The sequence below is a fragment of the Hermetia illucens genome, chromosome 5, assembly GCF_905115235.1.
Source record: "Hermetia illucens chromosome 5, iHerIll2.2.curated.20191125, whole genome shotgun sequence".
NCBI lineage: Eukaryota > Metazoa > Arthropoda > Insecta > Diptera > Stratiomyidae > Hermetia > Hermetia illucens.
Window position 1 is genome coordinate 107,990,528 of NC_051853.1, and position 24,813 is coordinate 108,015,340.

Below are 24,813 nucleotides of genomic sequence, written 5' to 3' on the forward strand. Positions count from 1 at the left end.
ATTTTTTTAACTGAATAAATAAATAAATATTATATATAAATGAATAATAATTTCACTTAAGTATAACTCCTCGACGGCGGCGCTGGTCGAATTTGTCGGCTGTAGCTGCGGCGTTGGCGGTGCTGGGGACGTCCGTTTGGTGCTGTTGTTGATCGTTGTGGCAATGATGACTAGTCCGGTGCGTGAAAGGTGTTGTGCAGGAGGGCGTGCGTACGGGAAGTCGCGTGAAAATCTACTTCTGGTGAGGGTCCGACGTGTGTCGCGCAGTACACTGTGTAGAGAAGGTTTTCTCGCGTTTTTTCTTGCCTCTGCTCCGACTCGGGATGTGGAGATGCGACACGTTTTCGTGATGTTTACAACGGTACTCCACACTCAACTGTAGATGCGAACGCGTGAAAATCGCTTGCCGTACGGTCTACTGATGTTTTGGATGGATTTCTCAGTCTTTGTAAGTTCTATTTCTGCCGTGTTGCTCGGACGAATTTTTGTCGTTAATAGAACTTCACCAATGTCGGCGATGGTGGACAATTTATCACCTTTTTAAAATCGGGGTCACCAATTAAGTATTTATCCAATAATAAATACCCATATTATAATTAACATTTATAAGGCGCTTTTATTCATTTGCCGTATAGTTTAAATATTCACAAGAAAAACTGAACTTAATTTATAAGACACTTTTATCCATTTGCTGTATAGTTTAAATATTCACAAGAAAAACTGAACTTAATTTATAAGACGCTTTTATCCATTTGCTGTATAGTTTAAATATTCACAAGAAAAACTGACTTGTATTGTTGCTTCTCAAACGTTAGAGGCAGAAAAGACGTCTCCCTTCATTTGTTTCTTTTCTGCCCCTAACTCATGGCACACTCGCCGGTCCTCCACTCCCGTGTCGTGCTCCGCAAAGTGGATAGATCCGCGCCATCTATTCGTGCGCACTCGCAACATTCGAAATAAATTTCGAATGCTGCGAATCCTGCCGCGCCACAGACCCATTTCTCGATGCACGGGATCAATGTATGGGTCCACCTGCCCTTGTCGGAGTTATCCCACCGTTGTTGCCACTTTCCACACAACTCTCTCCTGATGGCTTTTCGGAAATCCGCATTCACCTCGGCTGGATTTGCCTTCCGTTTTTCGTAGAGCCAGTGTGCCTCGCTCGCTAGAAGATCTATAGGGATCATTCCTGCGATAACACACACTGCCTCCGTCGACGCCGTCCTAAATGCGCTGCACACCCTTAGCGCAATTGGCCGGTATGCCGAACATATCTTCCTCCGGTTGACCGCGTGGTTCAACGCTCCCGCCCAAACAGGGGCCGCGTATAGCAGGATCGACCTCACCACTCCCGCGATGAGTAGCCTGCGACTATACTTCGGCCCTCCCACGTTAGGCATCATCCTTGCAAGGGATGAGCTGGCATTTGCTGCCTTTTCTCGCGCATAATCCAAGTGTCCCTTGAAACTCAGCTTGGCATCGATCATCACCCCCAGGTATTTGACAACCGATTTTGAGACGACCTCACGATTACCAACCCGGATGGTGACCGTGTTGTTCTTCCTACGGTTGGTAATGAGGACCGCCTCCGTCTTTTCGTCCGCCAGGTCCAGCTTGGCCATTCGTAACCATGACTTGATGGTATGAATGGCTTCATTTGCATAAAGCTCCACGTCCTCGGGATGCTTTGCAATTGCAATTACCGCCAAGTCGTCCGCAAAACCAATCAGCGTTGTCTCCTCCGGCACGCGAAGGCCAAGCACTCCGTCGTACATTATGTTCCACAGCAGCGGTCCCAATACAGAACCTTGAGGCACACCTGCTGTCACAATGTACTCCTTCGGCCCGTCGTCCGTCTCGTACCAGAGAAGTCTATTCGAAAAGTAACTCTCGATGAGCCGAGCCAAGTAGCTAGGAACACCCAGTTTGGCCAAAACGCCCTTAATCCAGCCCCAGTTGGCTGAGTTAAAAGCATTTTTGACGTCCAGCGTCACCAGAGCACAGCATTTGCCCATGGCCATCGCATTTCGAGCCAATTCCACGACCTTTGCTACTGCATCGACCGTAGAAGGGCTCGCCGAAACCCATACTGCCGCTCTGAAAGACCACCCGCAAGCTCGATGAACGGGAGCAGCCTGTTGTATATCACCCTCTCCAACATCTTCCCCATGGTGTCTAAGAGACAAATAGGGCGATATGAAGAGGGCACGCCGGGTGGTTTTCGAGGCTTCGGTAGCAAGACCAGTTTCTGCCTCTTCCACTGGGCGGGAAACACTCCTTCCGCCATGCACGATTCGAATGTGCTTGTGAACCACCTTGGTCTGGCCTTGACCGCCACCTTCAGAGCCCTGTTCGGAATTCCGTCCAATCCCGGAGCCTTGTTGTCCCCAATACGTCTGCAGATTTCCCAAAGTTCCTCTTCGGTAACATCAGGGATCGAGAAGACGTCCTGCTGAGCTGCCAGTTGGGGTTCTCTTTCGTCCTGCTCCTGCTGCGGGAAAAGAGTTGCAATTATTTGCAACAAGAGCCGTGGGCATGTCACCTGAGGTGATTTTCGCCCGCGGATCTTCTTCATTACAATTTGGTAGGCTGTACCCCACGGATTCGTATTAGCCTCCATGCAGAGCTTCTGGTAGCATTCCCGCTTGCTTCTCCGAATGGCCTTCTTTAGGTTGCTTCGCAGATCCCTGTATTCTTCCTCACGCTCCTGGTGCTCCGGCCTTCCTCTTGTCCTGTGGGAAAGTCTCCTCGCTCGGAGACAAGAGGATCTCAAGGCAGCGATCTCCGTGTTCCACCAGTAGTTTGGCCTCTTGCCGTGGTGCAAACGTCGTCGTGGCATCGTAGCGTCGCATGCTTCGGTTACACGCTGAGATAGCTGTGTGACCCTTTCCACCGCTGTTCCATCCGGATCATGGGCTCCCTCCAATGCGGCCAGGAATATCTCCTCGTCGAAAGCTCCGATAGACCAGCCAACCGCCTTAGCCTTTCCACCTCCAGAGCGTCGTTGACTGCTTCCCCGGTTCCCAATGTGGAGGAAGATGGCCTGGTGGTCACTGTGGGTGTAGTGCTCACTCACTTGCCAAGCCATCCCCCTCACCAGTGAAGTGCTAACAAATGTCAGGTCAACGATCGAACCCGACCCTCTTCCTCGAAAGGTGGGCACGCATCCAACGTTGGCCAGCACGATGTCCAGCTCCGCAAATGACTCCAACAGAATTTGACCTCTGGTGTTCGTCGATCGGCTTCCCCAGTCCAGGGCCCACGCGTTGAAATCGCCCGCAATGATTTTAGGGCTGCGGTCTCTAGCATCCAACACCAGACTGTCTAACATCTCCTCATATTGTGCTAAGGTTGCACTAGGAGGAGCGTAGCAGCTGTAAATATGGACACCGTTGACCTTCGTCCTTATAAAACCGGCTGCCGGGGGGGCCATGACTTCCTGAATGGCCTGTCTTCCGCACGCCCAGATTGCGGCGTTGCCAGACGCATCCACCGCCCAAGTCGCACCGCCGTAGTTTCTGTATGGCTCGCAAATAACCGCGACATCGACATTCGACTCTCAAATGGTTTGTGAGAGCAGGTCCTGAGCTGCCTCACAGTGATTGAGATTGATTTGTATCAATCTCATTTTCCTGTGCGGTTCAGCTCCCTCCTATATACCGGACATATCTGGGTCTGGATGGCTCAAGTGGTTAGAGCACTGGGCGTCGTAGCGTCAGATCGCGGTTCAAATCTCACTGGTCGCAGAGAGATTTGTTATCGTGACTGAATGTCGGATATCAGTCGACTCAGTTGTGAGAGTACCTGAGTCAAATCAGGGTAATAATCTCGGGCGAGCGCAATGCTGACCACATTGTCTCCTATAGCATACTATAATGTACCATTACGGTCTTGAATGCAGTACTCCGATATACTTCAAGGCCCTGATTCAATATGGATTGTTACGCCAACAATTATTATTAAGCATATCTCCTCAAACTGGGTTTTCAGAGGAAGAAACCAGTGTCTTCTTCGTTATTTTGTAATTCTAAATATTAACTTATACACAACGGTGGGTAGAAACTCCTTTATGCCATTGTAAAAATAATCCTGAGAGTGAGCAGTGCGGAAGATACCAGGTAATAGTGAACAGTCGATATTATGATTAGCTCTATTGACTTGACCTTACAACCACTACTCGACATGCCGTCATTCAGGTGACACTGAGGTAATTTCAAACAATCAAGCTTACGGGGCTGGGACTGGAAATTATAGAATTCTAAAGCGAAAATTTAATCTGTCCCTCTATTATCAATTTTTCATCAAAATTCTTATTCCGGGCCCCTGAGGAAACTTCGGGCCTGGGTGAATCCCCCCTTGCCACGGCCTTTCGCCAGGCCTGAGAATCAACAATCAGTGATAATACGTACACTTGAAACATTGGTGAATTGACGTGCTCCGCGAAATCAGGTAAGGTAGAAACATTTATATTCAGCACTTCGAGTAAACTTCTTAAAATCATACCGAAGTGATTGATTTGATTTTTTTCTTCATTGAATTGAAATGGATTATAGCGTTGGCTTCGAACCCCCGCTAATGCAGAACTCTCTGAAAAAAGTCACACACGCAATGACCCTTGAAGTTTATAACTCCGACATGGTATTAACGTAGCATACATGTCCGAAGTCCAGATCGAGGAGGAGAGTTCTATTTCCAGTCAAGCAATAATAAAAATGCTTAGATAAAAAAAACCCATTCAACATCGTTAAAAAAATGGTTACGCCATTTACGAAATCTTGGAAAAATACTGGGACGTCTACGTCAAAGGACGGGTCACTGAACAGGGTAAACACCAGTTGATTGGCAATAAAGCACGACCATTCCAATAGGAAAAAAGAAACGCAGTCCAGTATAATGTACCAATTACCGCCAGACCCGGTTGTAGTTCCACCCCGTAATGTCTTCTTGAAAGCGTTCTTGATAACCTCAATTACGACGTCGTTCAAGTAATTGTTAACCAATCCGGGTTTGTCATGAACTGCGGAATTACTGATGTAATGCACGGTTACTCGAGAAGAAATGCCGTGCACTCATGCTTCGTTCCTAGGAGAGGTTTCAGTTCAACTCGTATGTATGGAAGCAACACCTGAAGCGCCATAGCAACTCATACGAAGGATAAAATTCGATGTGGGGAAGTTCGAACATCAATGCAAGAGGATCGAGACTACTGGAGTATCTAGTAGGAACTGATTTGCAGATCCTAAATGTGGGTAATGAACCCACTTTTTTCAATGTGGTCAGGCGAGAGGTCATCGACATCACGGTGGCATCTCCTGACATCGCGGCTCTGATCGGAGAGTGGAGAGTATCAAACAATATCACACTCTCGGATCACAGACGCATTGATTTCGTTATGGGTATGGATCCACCTCCACCCACTCCATTTCGGAATCCGAGGAAGACAGATTGGGTACTGTATCAAACAGAATTCAGCACCCGGAATTGAGAAGACAACCCAGATGATCAGAACTAGCATGAGAGAAGCTTTCGAAGAAAGCTGTCCACTCAAGATGCCAAAGAAAGGTAAAACACCATGGTGGAACTCGGATTTGGCAAAACAGAGAAGAATGACAAGGATGCTCCTTAATCGTGCTCTGAAGGCTGAATCAAGCACTAGCTGGAATCGCTATAAAGAGGCAAAGAAGGCTCTAAAGAAGAGCATAAGATCGGCTAAACGATCATCTTGGAGACGCTTTTGCGAAGAGACTAACTCTTTTGAGGCAACCTCAAAGCTGAAGCGGATTCTGATCAAAGGACGTAGCCATAAACTGGGTTATTTACGTTTACAGAATGGGAAGTACACAGAAAGCGATGAAGAAACGGCAAATCATTTGCTTGAAGTACACTTCCCAGGCAGCATCCAAAATCTAATCTCGGGGCCAACAGGTGCATACAGCCCTGAACCGAGAGACTGGAATCTGGCATGCAAAGTAGTATGACTGGAGCGAGTGAAATGGGCATTTAACTCGTTCCATAGATACAAGTCTGCAGGTCCGTATGGCATCATCCCTGCGCTAGTAATAGAAGGAATGGATGCCATGGGTCTACATATTCGGAATATATATCGCGCATGCCTAGCACACGCTTATATTCCAATTAAATGGCGGGATGTGAAGGTTGTGTGGAGTTGTTATCAGGTACTGCTGAAACTTGACCGACTGAACGAAACATTCCTGATGTGGGTGCCGGGGCACTCTAACATCGCCGGTAATGAGGAGGCTGACAGACTGGATCGCTGAGGGTCTGGATCCACAATGGTGGGGCCAGAAACAGTTCTTGGAATCCGATCATCTACTATCAAGTCGACTCTGAACGGTGAAATTGCATGGATTCACGCAACCGAGTGGAGAAATTTGGACTCTTGCCGGCAAGCGAAAATCCTTGTGAAGGAGCCTAGGGCCACTAGAGCGGCATTTTTATTGTCCCTTAAGAAGTGGGATATGAAAACCCTAGTAGGGCTTTTGACAGGACACTGCCCCTTAAACTACCATTTGGAAAAGATTGGGGTAGTGGTTTCGACTGTGTGCAGCCAATGTGAGGAGGAGACGGCCCTGCACTTTTTATGCAGCTGCCCGGCATCCTCAGATCTCAGACGAAGACATCTTGGCACGGTTTTCTTCAATGAAGAATCTGCACACTCTCTGCCTCTGGAGAATGTTCTAAGATTCGCTAAAGCCTGCGAACACCGTAGGCAGGAAGCCATTGAATAGGCAACTTACGGGGATAGTATAATGGGCCTAATAATGGCCTGAATGCTCGGAGCTGCAGCTCCCCCCAGTTAACTAAACTAACTTGTGTATTTGTAGGACGTAATATATCCATATATTATGTGAGAATATCCAATTTCGGATGATATTGACATTCATAGTCTTGAATTTGCAAAAAAGCGACAACTTTGACGAATTATAACTTCGTTAGTAATAGCGCGATTTCCACTAAACTTGGTGAGATCATGCTCTATATTATACCCTATATTGTTGTTGTTATTGTTTCGTGGTGCTAGGATGAACTTAAGGGGGTTTTGCAGCCAATTACTAAAAATTATAGTAATATACTATTATTGACTTTAATTGTACAGATATCAGTATGGATGGTATTTCGGAGCCCAGGCAACATACAGTGCCAGCCCCCTGATTCTTTTTCAGATTTTTCGGTTGGGCAGTTTCTGAGAATGCCCCCCTTAAAGGAATGATCACTTTCAAACCACCGCAATCCCCACCTTTCCAACAAATATCAAAACTAATACAGGCTTCGAATCGCTGTAACCGTCTCCGAGAGAAATGCGTGTGACGGAAAGACAGCCAGACAGACATACAGACAGTAAACCGATTTTAATAAGGTTTTGTGTCAACACAAAACCTTAAAAAGCGCCCTATATTTTTATTTTTTATGAACATCGTCATACGGAGCATTCCCTGACCTAAATATAGACGATGTGCCCTTGGCGATTCACCAAAAAGCTTATCTTTCAAACGAATTGCCCCAAAGTAGAATGATCGTTATATGCAATGACATAAGTACTATCGCTGTCAATGACAGTGACCTTCCCCTAATTGAGCCATTTAAGTAACTTAGTTCAATGCTATCTGTTGAATAGATGAAGGGTGTTATGATATTGCTTTACGCGTCAGCGCAAATTGGATGAAGTGACGTTCCACAACTGGCGTTCCTTCTGATCAACGCATTCGCGAACGTCCTAAATCCAAAATTACCGAAGTGTCGTTTGCTCAGGTCACCCTGTGAATGCTGGCAGACTATCAATAGAAGTGAACGGCACTTCGTGTAATGGGGACAAATATCCTGCGTTGGATAAGTGAGGTAACACGCTATGATTATATTCGATATATCGATATGGGGTTGCATCCATCGTGGGAAAAATACAAACGCCGCGTCTTTCATGGTATGATCAAGTAAATCGCACTGATAAGGGCTCACTGGCCAAGATAGATCTGAACATTGAAGTCGATGGGGAACGACCAAAATACCAACGGCTAGTTACACTAGGCTAGACTAGACTAGACTAGACCCGACTACTGAACGGGACAAAGACTAAAAAAGAAGAAGAGTAAGAATCATTATGCTTCATCTGTATTTTCCTCTAAACCTCTTTGTGTTTTAATTTCTCGTAATTATTACAGCACTGAAAGGTATCAAGAAACAGATCCTTTTAAAGAAAACAGAAAACTTACTTTATTTTAATATACTTAACTACGAATTCGTAGGGCCATTGGTAGTAGGACTTACTTTCCGAAAGTCACAATAGAAAGTATGTATAGTCTATAAGAATTCCAAAAGGGGTATATCAAATTTAGTTTACCTGAGAGAATCGCAAAAGCTGCGACTAGATATCAAATAAGGATGGAAGGGCGTATAAAAAGAAAATGCAATCCTACGTGATTCTTCTTTGTTTCAAGCCTGGCACCATGTCCATTACATAAGCTACGAAAATATTAGCAGCAATTATTGGGTAGTTGAAACCTCCCTATTGGTTTTGAATATTTTGAAGGCGAGGGAATATTAGAGAAGAACTTAGACGAACTATTACTCCAACGCTACATACATCCTATCAACCTTCGTTCCATTAGCAAGACTTGTCATTCATACATATTATAGAACTGTTTTAATTTTTAGCACAGTAGCCAAACGAACGAATAAATAGTTCTATTAGGAATCTGAGGAATTGATTCTACTTTATTATAATTTCTGCAGTGTCAGGCTCAACACCGTTGAGCATATAAATGGCACTGTGTTAATCGTTAAAACAATTCTCTTCTCAACCATATCAGATAAACAGAAGAAGCAGATAAAATAAAGTAAAAATATGAAACTGGTTGATACTGGCCTTACTTAGAGCAATCATGAGATTTGAAGTAATTAACGGGAATTGAAATGTTTATCGAACTATATACATATACATATATCTGTGCACGAGCGTCGTTATTAACAATTAACGTAGCTCGTGACGCACCACAATCGGGTTGCTAGTAAATATTTACTTTGATAGGTTCTGTGATAAACACTTTATCATCATTGTTAATCTGGGTCCACACGAGTTCAATTAACACATGAGATATAATACTACAATTTTACTACATAAGTCTGAGGTATGAAAATTTATGTCTGTCAAATCAACGAATGAAAGAAATTTTCCATGCAGTTTTTTTAAGATCACAAGATCTCACGTGATACGGATTTGGAATACTAGAGTTTTTGTAGTGAGCACAGACATAAGTGTAGCCTCTTAATGGCAATGATTAGAAAAGTAACCCTTAAATGGCATAACATTACTTGTCACCAAACTTCTCTTTTTTGATAGCCCACACACTCAATACGGTGTTGGCACTGCCATATCAGAGGGTTTCCGTGACGCCATTGAAGAAATCGAACGATTTGATAACCGTACGCACCACAGACACTCAAACATATGAGGCTTTTTCGAACGCATACTACTAATCCCTCAGCAGGTACTACTCCTCTCTCATTCCACGTAATCAATTCGGCTTCGAAAACCTCAGATCCACCTAACAGGCAATCCTCTACTTGCCAGTCCACATCCAAAATCACCTAAAAACAGAAAATACACTGTAGTCAGCGCCTTACACTTTGAAAAGGCATTTGATTCATTCTGAAAAGGGGGCCTCCTATTCAAGCATATATAGACTGATTTCCTCCTGCCCCTACTTAGAATTCTTGCCAACTTCCTCTCTGCTTCAACGGACTTCATTCCATCGACTTTCTTATAGACTTAGGAGTCCCACAGAGTTAGGCCACAAACTTTTTTACATCTTCCTTCACGATGCTTCCCCTACCGTTAATTTCTGCCCTATACCAACGATGGCCCAGGCTGACCCACGGCCGACCTTTCTCCCCAACCATGATCCTCCTACATTAGGAGGGATCCTCTTCACGGACGGCACCATTCTTTGCGAGAGTGGGCCCAGGCTCTCTTAGCATCTCTCTCTCTCAAATACCTAACCAATAGGGTCATGGCTTATTTCAACCGATGGGCCCTCACCGTTAATACCCACAAGCCTGAGGTGGCACAGACGCACAATGCCAGGAAGTAAAAACCTACAACTACGCATTGCCAATCACATTCTCAAGCCAAAATCAAGTATTAAATTGATAGACCAGTAGCTTACTCCAAACTACAATTTTATTTTATTATGTATATATATATTTCGAGAGCAACTTACTCCCTTCTTCAGTACAAAGTACTGTTGTCAATATACCATAATATTTTAAACCACTACAAGCTTGAAAGACTGCAATTTAGTAATACGAACATTGACTGTCTCCTGGAAGTGTGTAACAAGAGAGGCGCTGACATCGGCCTCGAAAGGGATCACAATCTGATGGTCGTTTACGTTCGCTTACGTGTTGCGTGCACCACTCTCGCAGGTTTGGGAGCTGCGATCCTTTAAGTTCAACATCGTCCGCTTGTACGATATGACCCAACTGTCGCCTGGCAATCGGAGAGCAATCTTGCTGATCGGATGGCAGATATACTGAGTAACTGGCCTGAAAATATCGATGAGCATTGAGTCGCCATCAAAAGTGCTCTTTTCGTAGATGCTACACAAGTCTTCTGCCACGTCCCGAAGGGGCATCATAAGATCTGGCTGACTGCTGAATCATGGAAGTTGATCGATGAACGGAAGGGGTTCGCTGCGAATGATGGCGGAGCTGATGCTCAAACTCCGATAACGAGCGAAATTCCGAGAAGTTCAGCGTAGTGTACGCCGTGACAAGAGAAAATTTGCTATTGCGCTGGTCAAGGAAGCGGAAGATGCCGCAGATCACTATGATATCAGAACTGTACACCGCATCATGAAAGAACTTGCATGTGCTCGCAAATCTTCCGATAGTCCTGTGAAGGATGTCAACGATCGACTTTTCATCCGCGATGATGAACAACTGAAGAAGTGGAAAGAACACTTCATGAGGGTCCTTAACTCTATTACATCCGGCGACGTTCCTCTTCATGTGGATGAAATGGCTAGTCACCGTAACATGCGGATACGGACTGTTCTTCCAAGCAGAAGTGAAATCATTTCGGCCATCAATGCACTTAAATGGAGTAAAATCGCTGGGCTTGACGGTCTCCTTGCAGAGTTATTCACTTACTTGAGATTTGCTACTACCACTCGTACGCAAATCTTGGAAATCGGAGCCCTTTCTCAGAGGTGGAAGAAGGGGATAATCTCAAAGAAATGGAGCCATTTTGACGTACTCCCTGCCATCGCAAGCATAATAGCTAAAATAATCCTGAAACGCATCAGAGAACATCTCGTAGGTCTGATGGACAGAGAGCAGGCTGATTTTCGATCCGGATCCCCTTGTATGCACCACATCAACACATTTAGGAACAGTGTGCGGAGCTTAGATCTCTGCTGCACCTGCTCTTCATCGATCTCGAGAAAGCTTTCCACAGCTTGCACAAATACCGTATCTGGGGTGCACTACGCAGGAGGAAAAATCTCATAGAATCTTGAGGTACAAAGTGGAATCCGCCAAGGTTTCATCCTGACACCAATATTATTTCTTCTTGTTATCCGTAACGTTCTTCATGCTGCCTTGTACGGAAGAGGAATCCAATAGACGATGACATCTTTCCTCAAACCTCGACTACATTGATGACATCCAATTGCTCCCTGACCACTCTCACCGGGTCATGGACTCTGGATTTGGAAACAGAGGCAAGTAGAGTTGGAATGAAAATAAACACCAACAAAGCCAAGGCTCTAAGTCTGACGGGTGATCGCACTCTCTTTATCTGCATTAATGGGCAGAATATCGAAAGCGTCGATCAATTTGTATATCTTGAAAGCGTGGTTTCTACGGACGGTTGCACCCAACTGGATGTTGCCCGATACATCAACAGCGTTAGATTTCGTTGCCCTGTCTAAAATCTGGAAATGCAATTATTTCAAAATCAGAATCAAATTAAGACTGTTCGATGCTATTATAGTTACTTTCTGTGTTGCTATATAGGAGTAGCAGCAAAGTGAACTCCCACCAAGGGGTGAATGGCAACCATATGGTTCCTTAGTACTTTATATCCACTATTCACTTTTATTGCAAAATCAGCATCGCATTTCTGTCGATTAGGATATAGTATATTCACAAAACTAAACTACCATTTTTGATACTATAATTTTCTTAATAATGGTAGGACCACTTTCGGAAATGTATTTATATACTATTAATAACTTTATTTAGGTAGATATCTGTAAGGACATCATTGTGTATTTTTCTGAGATTTTTCGGTTGGATGCTTTCTGAAAATAAGCGTCTTCCATTTTAATTTTGTACTTTTTTTCCTCACGCCGCTAATTTGCAAAAAGTACTACTTGAGACTCCTATTTAATATGGTGTATTAAATAGGAATCTCAACATGCATTTGAAAAATATGTACGAACCCGTTTTCGTTTTTAAAATTCTGCACAAAATTATGGCAGTTTCTATATACCTGCCGAATTCCGTTTCACTAGATCTACCCAATTTCGAAAAAAATGCTTGCGACAAGCAGACATTTTTAAGGATTTGTATAAAACAAAACCTGTTTTACACAAAACCTTATTAAAATCGATTCAATGTCTGTCTGTCTGTCTGTCACACGCATTTTTCTCCAAAACGACTAAACCGATCCGAACGAAATTTGGTGGACAGATGGAAACTATAAAATGCCACGCATACAGCGAATGGCATAAATTTAGGTGGAGTTGAAAGGGGGGCTCCCCATACATCCAAAGGGGGGATTCAAAATTTTTTTTCATCGGATATAGTTGTATAGGATATCAAATGAAAGGTCCCGATTTGTACTTTCCGAAACTGACATTAGTTTTGGTATGAATTGCAAAGTGCGTAACAAGTTAAAATGTACCCACTTAAAGTGAAACAGGACTCATTTTCGGAAACAGACTTTCGAATTTTGTACCAGCATAAAGAACAATATTTTGTACATGGGTGCTAAATTTCGCGGAAATCTGGCCATTAACGCCAAAGTTATAGCAGTTCAGCAGCAGTTATATCTCCGTTAATATTGAGAATTTCGCAAAAAGGAGCTTAATTTGTGATCACTACGTTTGCTAGAACGTCCGAGCTTCAAAATGGTATATAGGTTGGGGAGTCTGGTTTCGCCCGAATTTACTGCTTCCAAAGCCATGCAAATAATATGCTGTCGTAATTAACCGGAATAATTGACATTCGCCTGATATAGAGGACAGTCTCGTGCATACACGTGCCAAGCTCCATGAAAATCCAACAATTAGTGTCAAAGTTATAGAAGTTCAAACTTATCAATTTCGTGCTAATTAACAGCATCCTAAACCATACAAATAAGATACTGACGTCATAATTAACGGGAATAATTGACATTCGAGTGAAATATTAAAATTCCATTCAAGAAGAATCTAATTCTCCCCTGCCTTTTTTTATATTTGATGTAGGTTACATTCTTGGCGTTTGCTAATAATATTAAACTCAGAGTGTGAAGTGTATGAGGGTGACTATTATCAATACAGGGGTTTCCATCAAATGATTTATTTAAATTGCTTTCTAAAAAACTAAAGGGCAATGGAATTTTTAACTATGTGTCACGGAGCTGTCATGCACTCGTCGCTCCTCACATCTTTTTCTTCAGCCTTCAGTTCACAAGCGGGGTCGGCTCGTCGTGATCGGTTTCGTCATTTTATTTTATCAAATGCCTGATCAGCATGTAACCGCGAGGCCTTTAAATGCCCATCCAGCGTATCAAGCCACCGTTGTTTCGACCGGCTTTTTTGTTGCTTACCATTGACTTCGATGTTCAGACCAATATTGGTAAGTGAATTCTCGATAGCGGGAATTACGTGACCACACCATCGAAAACGCCTCACTTGCAGTTTTTCTATGATCGGTGCAAACCCATATCGATCGCGGATATTCTCATTTCAGACGTGATCAAAACGTGTCACGCCACCAGTACAATGCAACATCTTCGTCCCCATTACCGCAAGTCCCGTTCATTGTCCTTTATAGTCGGCCAACACTCAGAACTGTAGAGAGCGGCAGACGGACGACATTGCAGTAAATTTGAGATTTGGGACCCGCGCTGATACGTCGATCACAAAGAGCACCAGGTGTGGAATGCCACTTCATCCAGGTTGCGTTAATGCGTGAAACAATTTCATTACGCAGTTCTCCATTGGCTGATAGCATTGACTCGAGATATTTAAATCGCTGAGTTCTGGCAATGGCAATAACCCGCCCTTCGAGATATTTAAACCGCTCAGTTCTGGCAATGGCAGTAACCTGGCCAGGACTGGGCGATTTCAATACTTGTTTTTTGCTTGAATGAATTCAGACCAAGTTTTTCAATCATTAAAGTTACATTTACATTTTTTCACTTTGCATGAGTGTACTTTAAAATGTAACTTTTATCATCCAAACTAAATTAAAAGACAATTTTACTATTCATTATAAAAACTTCTAATACAGTTTGTTGTAATCTACTGCATGTGTATGCAATGCGAATATTGCAGAATCGTCAAGAGTATCAAACTTAGCATGCGCTTGAAATTTGGTCTCGACATTTGATAAACGGCTACCGGCACAATTGACTACTCCGGATGCAAAAGTTCATTTAATATACTTGAATTCAACATCATTTGGCGGTATATTTCAGTCGTGCTGTCATCTTACGTTTGATAAATTTGACATCTTATGAATGAAGGCAAATGAAAATCATCAATTATAGTTAGGCAGTTCAAACTAACATAAATTCAAAAAAACTTGGAAGCTCTCGAACTAAAAATCACCGTCTGGTAACTTAGTGATGCAAAAAAATCAAAAATAGGCACCTTAAATGGATTGAAATTGTGTAACACGATATTGTTTTAAAAATGTTTGGCAGCGAAACGCGGAAAATCTACCTTGGAAATGTTGCATACGTGTTCACTTTCAAAAGGTGAATACTTTTTACGTGACTTCAAATCGAAAGTGGAATATTTGAAAATAAATGGTTTTTAAATACAGAAGACAAAGCGGAAATGGGGATTTCAGTTCAATATTGAAGGCGTTGTTGATGCCGGTCTAACTATAAAAAATGTTGTATTGGAAAAACCGTCATTTTTTAGTAATAACCCCAACCGTAGCCGCGTGGAATGATCTCTTCTGTGTATGGGCGGGTAAAGGTAAAATAAAATCAAGGATGTTTTCAAGAAAATTACTAAATGGTGACAAACGGAATGAATTCACGAATGAAAACACCTGGCGGCATAACAATCCCAACTTCTCCTGTCAGAATGTCTAAGGAGTTCAATTAATCAATAATAACAATAAATCTTGTCAGGCAGCACCGAGCGACCTTCATAAATACCCACAATGCACGGTCAACGCGAAAATGTTAATTTGCGGTCAAGAGGACGTTTCCCGTCGAATGCAGCCAAGGCTACTGATAATAACTTCGAAAGTCAATAGTACTTTTTGCCCCAGGAAACATTCACGAAAATATGCACCCAGAAAATAAATCCAGATTGGTAATGGATTTATGTATTTCTGGATATGTGGGTTGATTTATGTTTTAGTTACTCAATGTGGAGAAAGTTCATTTTAAGCTGCATTGATCATAAATTCTGATACTGAAACTGTAGAGACATTCTTTTTTCAAGAAAATGAATGAAAATGAAAAAAAAATCATGCAGCTTGAAACTTGAAATCAAGAGTCACTTCGATTGACCGGTATTATTTAACGCTTGGTTTGGATTCTGCGGGACACGCTACCTGAACACTTCTTAACTATGGTGGAAAAAAAAATTTGAATGAAGTCGCAAATGATGGCGTGTTTCCAACCAGTAAGGATCTCAAGGATACGATTCCAATGTAATCATTTCACATATGACTGGAAGTAGAAGATTTCATCCAAACAAAGATAAATTAGTTTGAATCCTACTGACCAGGCGTTTAGCACTGATGAAGAGAATAAGTTGTTCTCGGAATACCAGTATATGGGAATAAAATAAAAAATGTCTTTTCTCGAAATATAGTCAATGTGAGGAATCCAATGAAGGAACTCAACTTGTACTTTACAAAGTGATCTTATTCCTGATGTCAGATGAAATACAGAGGAGTGGTGGCTTAAAATGTGTGCCTCAAAAAATAAAACAGGCCTCATGCTCACAATGGTGCACTCATATGAAATCTAGGCTCCGAAACACACGTCGTTCTGATACCTAACCAAATAAGTTAATAATGGTGTATTATTATATGCTTCTGCAGGTTGTGGGTTGTTACGAAGCCACAAAAGAGACTTCGACTGGATGGATTCTAAAACGACGGGCCTGGCAAGAAAAAGAGGATAACGATTTGCGTATTATCTAATGGAACGAGCGCTCTCTGGATAGATGCTCAGAGATTAGACGGTACCCTGTCCCAAAGAAAAAAAGAAAAGTTTCCTGGAGAAGATCCACTATACCATATATTAAAGGGAGTAGTGCTCGGAGTAGGATTCCTAGTTGGCCAAAAAATAATTCCTGCGCTTGAGAGACGAATTCCATAATATAAGCTTCATTAACTTTCACGTTCCTACAAAGGAAACTGCAGAGTCCAAGAAGAATATTCTTCTAAGAGGCAATGGAAAGAACCCTGATCATTTGAAATACCTAGCCAGCAGGGCAGAAGGTGTTCAAATAAATGGGATCTCTCTAGGCGAGACCACTTCCAAGCAAATTAACCACGTGTTAATTAACTAAGTTTAAGTAACTGTCACCCTTGATGAATGCTAGAACATATATGGGGGCGGCAATATAGGCCCGGATCATTGGCTTAGCTTGGTTGGCTTAGTGAATCTCGCGAATCAGGTGAGAGTGAACACAGAAGCCATCTATAACAAACTTTTACGTAATACTTACTAAAAACACCTGAAAATTTTTATTACTTGTACGGCTGCAAACACATTTGATCTTAAAACAAGTCGGGAAACCGGAAGCTGGACGCTTCAGGTACGAAAGGTTTTGTGTATTTCTTAATACGTAGCACGTAATATATGCATATGTCCACTTTCGGGTGATATTGACATTGATAGTCTTCAATTTTCAAAGAAGCAACAATTTCGACGTATTATAAATTTGTTAGTAATAGTGCGATTTCCATGAAACTTGGTATGATCATGCTCTACATTATAGCCTATATCACTGTAGAATTTCGTGCGCTAGAATGAATTTAAGGGGGGTTTCCAGCCAATTACAAAAAATTATAGTAATATACTATTATTAACTTTCTTTGAACGGATATCGGTATGAAAGGTATTTCGGAGCCAAGGCACCATATAGTGGCAGCCTCCTGATTTTCAGATTTTTCGGTTTGGTAGTTTCTGAGAATGGCCCCTTAAAGAAATGATCACTTTCAACCCCCCGCACTCCCCACGTTTCCAAGAAATGTCAAAACTAAGACCGGGTTCAAAAAGTACTAATCGAGACCTTTAATTTGATACCCCACATGACTATATTTGATGAAAAAAAAATTTACACCCCCCTTTTGCATGTATGGGGACCCCCCCTTAAATTCAACGTAAAAGGATGTAACTCACTGTATGTGTCCTAGTAGCAAACACAGCTAAGACCGCACTTGACGAGGGCAAATGTTGTGCAGTGATTACACTTGATGTGAAGAATGCCTTCAATTCCGCTAGATGGAGCAAGATACTTGAGTCCCTAATTAACTTAGGCGTGGCGAAGTACCTGGTGCGTATTGTTGCCGACTTCCTAATCGATAGGACTCTGTGTTGCGAATCAGATGAAGGAATGAAATCCTACCAAACGACATGCGGAGTTCCGCAAGGGTCTGTCCTAGGACCACTCTTGTGGATTATTATGTATAACGGGGTACTGACCCTAGACCTTCCTACTGGTGTGGCCCCCATTGGTTTCGCGGACGATATTGGTGTGACGGTTGTTGCACGCCTTCTCGAGGAAGTCGAGCTCTATGCAAATGAAGCAGTCTATGAGATTAAATTCTGGTTAGAGAATGCTGGTCTACAGCAAGCGGAGAAAGTGCACTTCCATGAAGATCAAAGTTGGAATGCAAACAATTTATTCCAAGCCTGCACTTAAGTACTTAGGTGTAATGATTGACCAAAGGTTGAATTTCAGATTGCATGTGGAGGGTGCAGCAACCAAGGCATATAACATCGGAGCGCTGGTTGCGAGAATGCTACCAAATATAGGTGGCCCAAGGCCGAGCAGTCGACTCCTTATTTCAAGGGTGGTCAGTTCGATCCTACTGTATGCAGCCCCAGGATGGGCAGATGCACTGGAAAATATAATAAATAAAAAAAAGATTGGAGCTGCGTATCGCATAAGTGTGCTCCGAACATGTTGCGCTTACAGAACAATTTCTAATGAAGCAGCTTGCGTGATAGCAGGAATGATCCCGATTGAGATTCTGGCGAAAGAAATACAACGACTTTACGATCGAACGTACCTCACCGGAGAATCTCCTGCCCGTCGGCGACAGTTCGCACGAGCTGAAACTGTCGTGGAATGGCAAGGGAAGTGGGACGAGTCAGAAAAAGGCCGTTGGACTCACAAAATCATATGGGCTATCCGGAAATGGATCGAGCGACCTCACAGCGAAGTAGGTTTCGACCTAACTCAATTCTTGAGCGGACACGGAGGCTATCGAGCATATCTGTACCGATTTGGGCGCGATGATTCGCCATATTGCCCACAGTGTGTAAACATTCCAGAGGACGCAGAACACGTCTTTTTTCACTGCCCCAGATTCGAAACCCAAAGGGCTACATTAGAAGCTACAACCGGGGAGCACTTTACACCCGAAAATATCATGGAGCTTATGGTGAAAGCCAAGGGGATATGGACCGAAGTAGAAAAAGTGATTACAGCCATCGGAAAGAAGCTTAGGCAGGAGGAAGTCATCCGAAAGAATGAACGCGAGAGGAACACGAATGTTGACATGAGCGCAGAATAAATTCTGATCCAGCCCCGCGACGTAATACCAAATGGGAGTCCCGCGGGGAGAGTGGAAGGAGAAGGAGGTGGTTTTAGTGGGTAAGAGTCCCACATAACCGTGTGGCAGGAGACTGACAGACAGACAGACAGACGGTAAACCGATTTTAATAAGGTTTTGTGTTTACACAAAACCTTAAAAACGTACGCACGACTGGTATAATTATGATTTTAAACCAGCAATGAAATGGAATAATGTTGCATATCTAACAATCCACAGTCTTTCAAATTCCAAATGATTCCTAAACAAGTCGAGAAACCGGAAGCTGGAGGCTTCAGGTATGAAAGGTTTTGTGTATTTCTTCTATAAAGAGATTTATGTGTGAATTTTTCTCATAAGTACGTAACACGTAATATACGCATATATTATATGAAAATATCCACTTTCAGGCGATATTAACATTCAAAATGTTGAATTTCCAAAGAAGTGAGAACTTTGACCTATTATAACTTTGTTAGTAATACTTCGATTTCCACCGAACTTGGTAGGATCAAGCTCTATATTATAGCCTACATTGCTGCCAAATTCCGCGGTGCGAAAAAATGGGATTTGTATCGTGATTTCACGTCGGTACCAGTCGACTCAACTGTGAATGAGTACCTGAGTCAAATCAGGGTAATAATCTCGGGCGAACGCAAAGCTGACCACATTGCCTCCTGCAGTGTACTACTGTAGTGTACCGTTGCAGTCTTGAATGAAGTGTTCTAACACACATTAAGGCCCTGATCCAATATGGATTGTTACGCCAACGATTATTATTATATACTTCATATTAAAAACAAATATTATCTATCATTGATATATGTTTACATTTTTTACCTAGAAACACTTTTGCTCTCCCCGGGTACTCGGGTGGATTATAAATGGACTTTTGAATGAATGAACGAACATCTTTTTTAATGAATAATTGGATAGATAATTAGTCCAATCCTGTTTCGAGAGGGGTTTAGCCAATTTTTTCTTTCCGGGTGGTAACACAAGGGTTAATTATGACGCCTGTATTTTATTTCTATAGCTTAAGATGCCATAAAGTCGCGTTTAACTGTGAAGTTTGGACCGTTGTAACTTTGATATAAATGGTAGGATTCCAAAAAAAATTCTAACAGGGTTGATTTATTTAAATCATTTGATTTAAATGATGATTTATATGAAGTGATTTTTTTATAAATAATCATGATTTAAATCAAACCTGATTTTTTTTTCATCAAAGTCCTTAGATTACTTAAGATCATAATAATTAAATCAGTTATATAAATTATATAAATGCATAATTTTTATTAATTGATGGAAACTATAAATATTATTACAGCAAGCTACAAATAAATAAGAAAACCAATCAACAAGGGCTATTTACTAAAATATTTAAAAAAGAAGACCAATTTTGTTGCTTATTCACTATCCAGCCTGCTCCGAAGATTACATCGCACCAGACCAAACGTTGAAAAAAATCATTTATACAGAGGCAGTGGAAGCCGCGACTGTAAACAACTACCGTAAGATAGGCGTCAGTTGACCATTCTCATCTAAGTTCCTTAACTATGATTGAGCCGACTGTGGGTTTGTCTAAGCAGAGCCAACTCACCTGGCTGAGATAGAAATTTCAATAAAAAAAAAGGTAATAAGGGCTGGAACGTATAATTTTCACCCCCGACATGTATATTTTTAACCCCGAGCCCAGTTTACCGCATTATGTTGCACCCTGGGGTCGGATTTTCTCTGTACGTCCCTGTTTGTATGACATGCTCTCGCATTTCTTTAATATCCAAATCCTTGTCAATATGCCTCTTTCATTGTCATTATCAGTTTTTAAGACCAATCGCACTCTTGTCATGACCGATACGTTTTTCATAGTTAAACTTCTAGCATAAGTCTACATATCTACTCATTCTTGCATTTTTTCATAAGATTGTTGATATTTCTATTATATAGTCAACTCTATGAGGTTTTGCAGATATGTCAATATTTTCCAATAAATACAATTCTCCAGTCTATTTAGAACAAATATCGAACAGTAATAATATAGACTGAAAAAAATGAACGAAAAACAATATTATAATCTAACAAGAAAAAATGGAATAAACATTATGGCCACTGTGGGCACTCAAAGTTTTTTTCTTAAGGCTAATACAAAAAAATATATTTCTACGATATGAAGCTGTTACCTGTTTTAACTCGAGACTGTGTAGATAGTAGTGAAATTGTGCTTACCATTTCCCACAAGCATTCCAGAACTTCCCACTAATGGCATGCAATAATAAACAAGTCGGGAAACCGGAAGATAGAGGTTTCATGTATGAAAGGTTTTGTGTATTTCTTTTATAGAGAGATTTGAGTGGGCATTTCTCCCATTAGTATGTAGCACGTATTATGTGAGAATATCCACTTTCGGATGATATTGACATTCATAGTCTTGAGTTTGCAAAGGGAGCAGCAACTTTGACGTATTATAACTTTGTTAGTAATAGTGCGATTTTCACCAAACATGGTGAGATCATGCTCTATGTTATACCCTATATTGTTTGGTGGTGCTAGGATGAACTTGAGGGGGGTTTTACAGCCAATTACTAAAAATTACAGTAATATACTATTATTAACTTTATTTGTGCAGATATCAGTATGGAAAATTTGTGCAGATATTAGTATTTTGGAGCCCAGGCACCATATAATGGCAGCCTCCTCATTTTTTTTCAGATTTTTCGGTTTGGTAGTTTCTGGGAATGGCCCCCTTAAAGGAATGATGACTTCCAACCTCCCGCACTCCCCACCTTTCAAACAAATGTCAAAACTAAGACCGGCTTCGAAAAGTACTAACCGATACCTTTAATTTGATACCCCAAATAAGCATATTTCATGAAAAAAAAATTATACTTCCTTAAATTCGTCGTAAAAGGATGTAACTCGCTGTATGCGTGAACGTTCAGAGTTCCCACCTTTCTACCAAATTTGGTGTCAACCGTAACCGTTTCCGAGAAAAATGCGTGTGACAGATAGACAGACAGACAAACCGACCGACAGACAGTAAACCGATTTAAATAAGGTTTTGTGTTTACACAAAACTTTAAAAACGGAGTACTGTACTATTATTAACTTTATTTGAACAGCTATCGGTATGAAGGATATTTCGGAGCCTAGGCACCATATAGTGGCAATCTCCTGAGCTTTTTCAGATTTTTCAATTGGGTTATTTCTGAGAATAGGTCCGTTAAAGAAATGATCACTTTCGACCCCGGCACTCCCCACGTTTCCAGCTAATGTCAAAACTAGGCCCTGCTTCGGAAAGTACTAACCGAAACCTTTCATTTAAAACCCCATATGGCTATATTTGATGAAAAAAAATTAACATCCTTCTTTGGCAAATTGAACGTAAAAGAATGTAACTCACTGTATACGTGAGCATTCACTGTTTCCACCAAATTTGATGTCAATCGCTATAGCCGCCTCCGAGAAAAATGCGTGTGACGGACAGGCAGACAGACAGTAAACCGATTTTGGTTTTGGGTTTTGTTTTACATAAATGGAATAGGGAACACATTACCACTTCAAAACCAGCAATCAAATACCTCGGAGATACCTTGGAGCACTTACACCGTGTTAAAGCAAAGCTTCGAAAAGTACTAACCGAGACTTTTAATTTGATGCCCCACATGAGTATATTTGATGAAAAAAAAATGTACACTCCCGTTTTTCATGTATGAGAACCCCCTTAAATTCGATGTAAAAGGATGTAACTGACTATATGAGTGACCGTTCAGAGTTCCCTCCATTATACCAAATTTGATGTCAATCGCTACAACCGTCTCCGGGAAAAATGCATGTAACGGACCGACAGACAGACAGTAAACCGATTTTAATAAGGTTTTGTGTAAACACACATTAAAAATGCATATCATACAATCTGAAAAGCAAGCACTCCGTGCCGGTTTGAAACCCTTCTACTTGCGATTTTGAAGGCCTTCTTTTCCCCATTGCGCGGATTTGTCATCAATATTCTGTTGAAACGGAAATATTATTTTTGTTTTCCAAATTTAAATGAGCAGCACCGATATCACATCAAAATGATGCTATTCTGCGCAAAAAAATCATCCTGGTTTCTACGTGGGAACTGTACACAAGAAGCGTGACAACTGTGGTTCAAAAGCTCCAAGCTCAACCACACAAGTGTCGTCAGTCTTACGTCGGATCCAATTTTGAATCAAGAGCGACGCCGGCCTGTGAGTCAGATATAGAGAGCAAATCTTTCGCAAAAACTAACTGTTTTTTACTCCCGTTTCAACCTGAGGGGAAGCCTTAACGTTTGCAGGTAATAATAATTTTCTTGTTTGTAGAACTGAACTTGAGATACTCCTCCAAAGTTGAGTACTTTACTTTTTTTCGTTATAAACCATTCACACTGAGCAGGTATCGGCTAAGTCCCGAATAACCGCGTGGAATTTTTACAATGACTTGCGAAAATGAAGGAGTAAGCTTAAAATGGGACTTACAGGTCTCTTGGAAGTATAGCAACAAATTGGTTTTCATCTAATTTCAATTAGTTTCTAATAATAGGGATTGTCTTAAGCTTTCCAAAAACTGTCACCGTTCTTACATGTGTGTCAGATTAAAAAAACGTGGTGAACGTCCCAACGTACGCTAATCATAATTTGCACTTGTTCGTTGACCTTGACCACATGTTCGTACGTCCGCATGTACAGACACCGCATATGAGTAAGCATAGTCGCGAGCGGGCTGTAATGCGAGCCCGCCTTCTGATAGCGCGAAATGCAAGCTGGCGGTGCAAATATTTAGATCCGGCCAGCTATGCGGTAACACTCTCATTACCGCATCAGCTCTATCTAAAACTGAAAGTAAGAGAACGGGTCATTTGCATAAATTTATTGCTGAATTAGTCGGCACGCTCGCGAGGGAACTCTAGACCTTCATAGCGGCAACATACAGGTGGTGCCGGCCCGTTGCCTTTCCACATACGACGTCATCAAGCCACAGGAGCCCACTAACACTTGCAGACGGCACGCGCCTCCATCCCCCGATAGGGAACGAACTCGCGTGGTTCTCTCCATGACGTCATAGGTTTGCCAAACCACTTGGCATTTTCGCGAATCGAGTGTTGACGTCGCGACCTGGGGAAAAGCGCCGTTGGCGAGTGCGAGAGAGCGTAACATTTCGAAATGAGTCCGCCTTGGTGGCGTACGTGACTAACCAGGCGAAGTCCACAGCCGCCTCAGTTATCAGCTCATTTGATTCGTTTCTAGGTTGTTAGCCATGTTGTCGGTGTCGCCTTGCATGAATGGGGCAACAACAACAACGGCGCGACGACAATCATAAATCTGAAATGCAAGGGGGCCGGTAGGCGGCAGCAACGCGGACGAGAATGCAAGCGGAAGAAACCGCAGTAGTTACTACGCTAAGTCCGGGCCGCAGATAATTCGCAAATAGCACTGTCATTAGCGTGTTGTGCTAAGGAAGCCTCCGTGTTAGGAACGGACGTTGCTCCAATCGGTTCCCACGCTGATGCTCATCATGGCCTCCATAGCGACTGTGCACTTGGTTCTTTCTAGCTGCGCGGCCGCTCTCGGGAAGACGCTGCGTTGGCGTAAATCACACTGGACGCGCTAAATTGACCTTGGGCTACTTCACGAAATACTCTAGATGGTATGGAGTTGCGATTCCTAATGGAGTTGACTATCTGCTGTTCTTGGCGAATGTCCCAGGGGAGTACCCACAGGCAACGTTTTTCAATGAATCACCTGGCCGGAAGCATCAGGCCAC

At 42.2% G+C, this 24,813-nt stretch overlaps 1 protein-coding gene across 5 annotated transcripts in view; it reads right to left on the minus strand.

Moving 5' to 3' along the window:
* Window positions 1-24,813, minus strand: part of LOC119657763 (blood vessel epicardial substance) — a 372,124-nt gene that overhangs the window by 79,493 nt on the left and 267,818 nt on the right. The gene's annotated exons all lie outside the window — the stretch shown is intronic.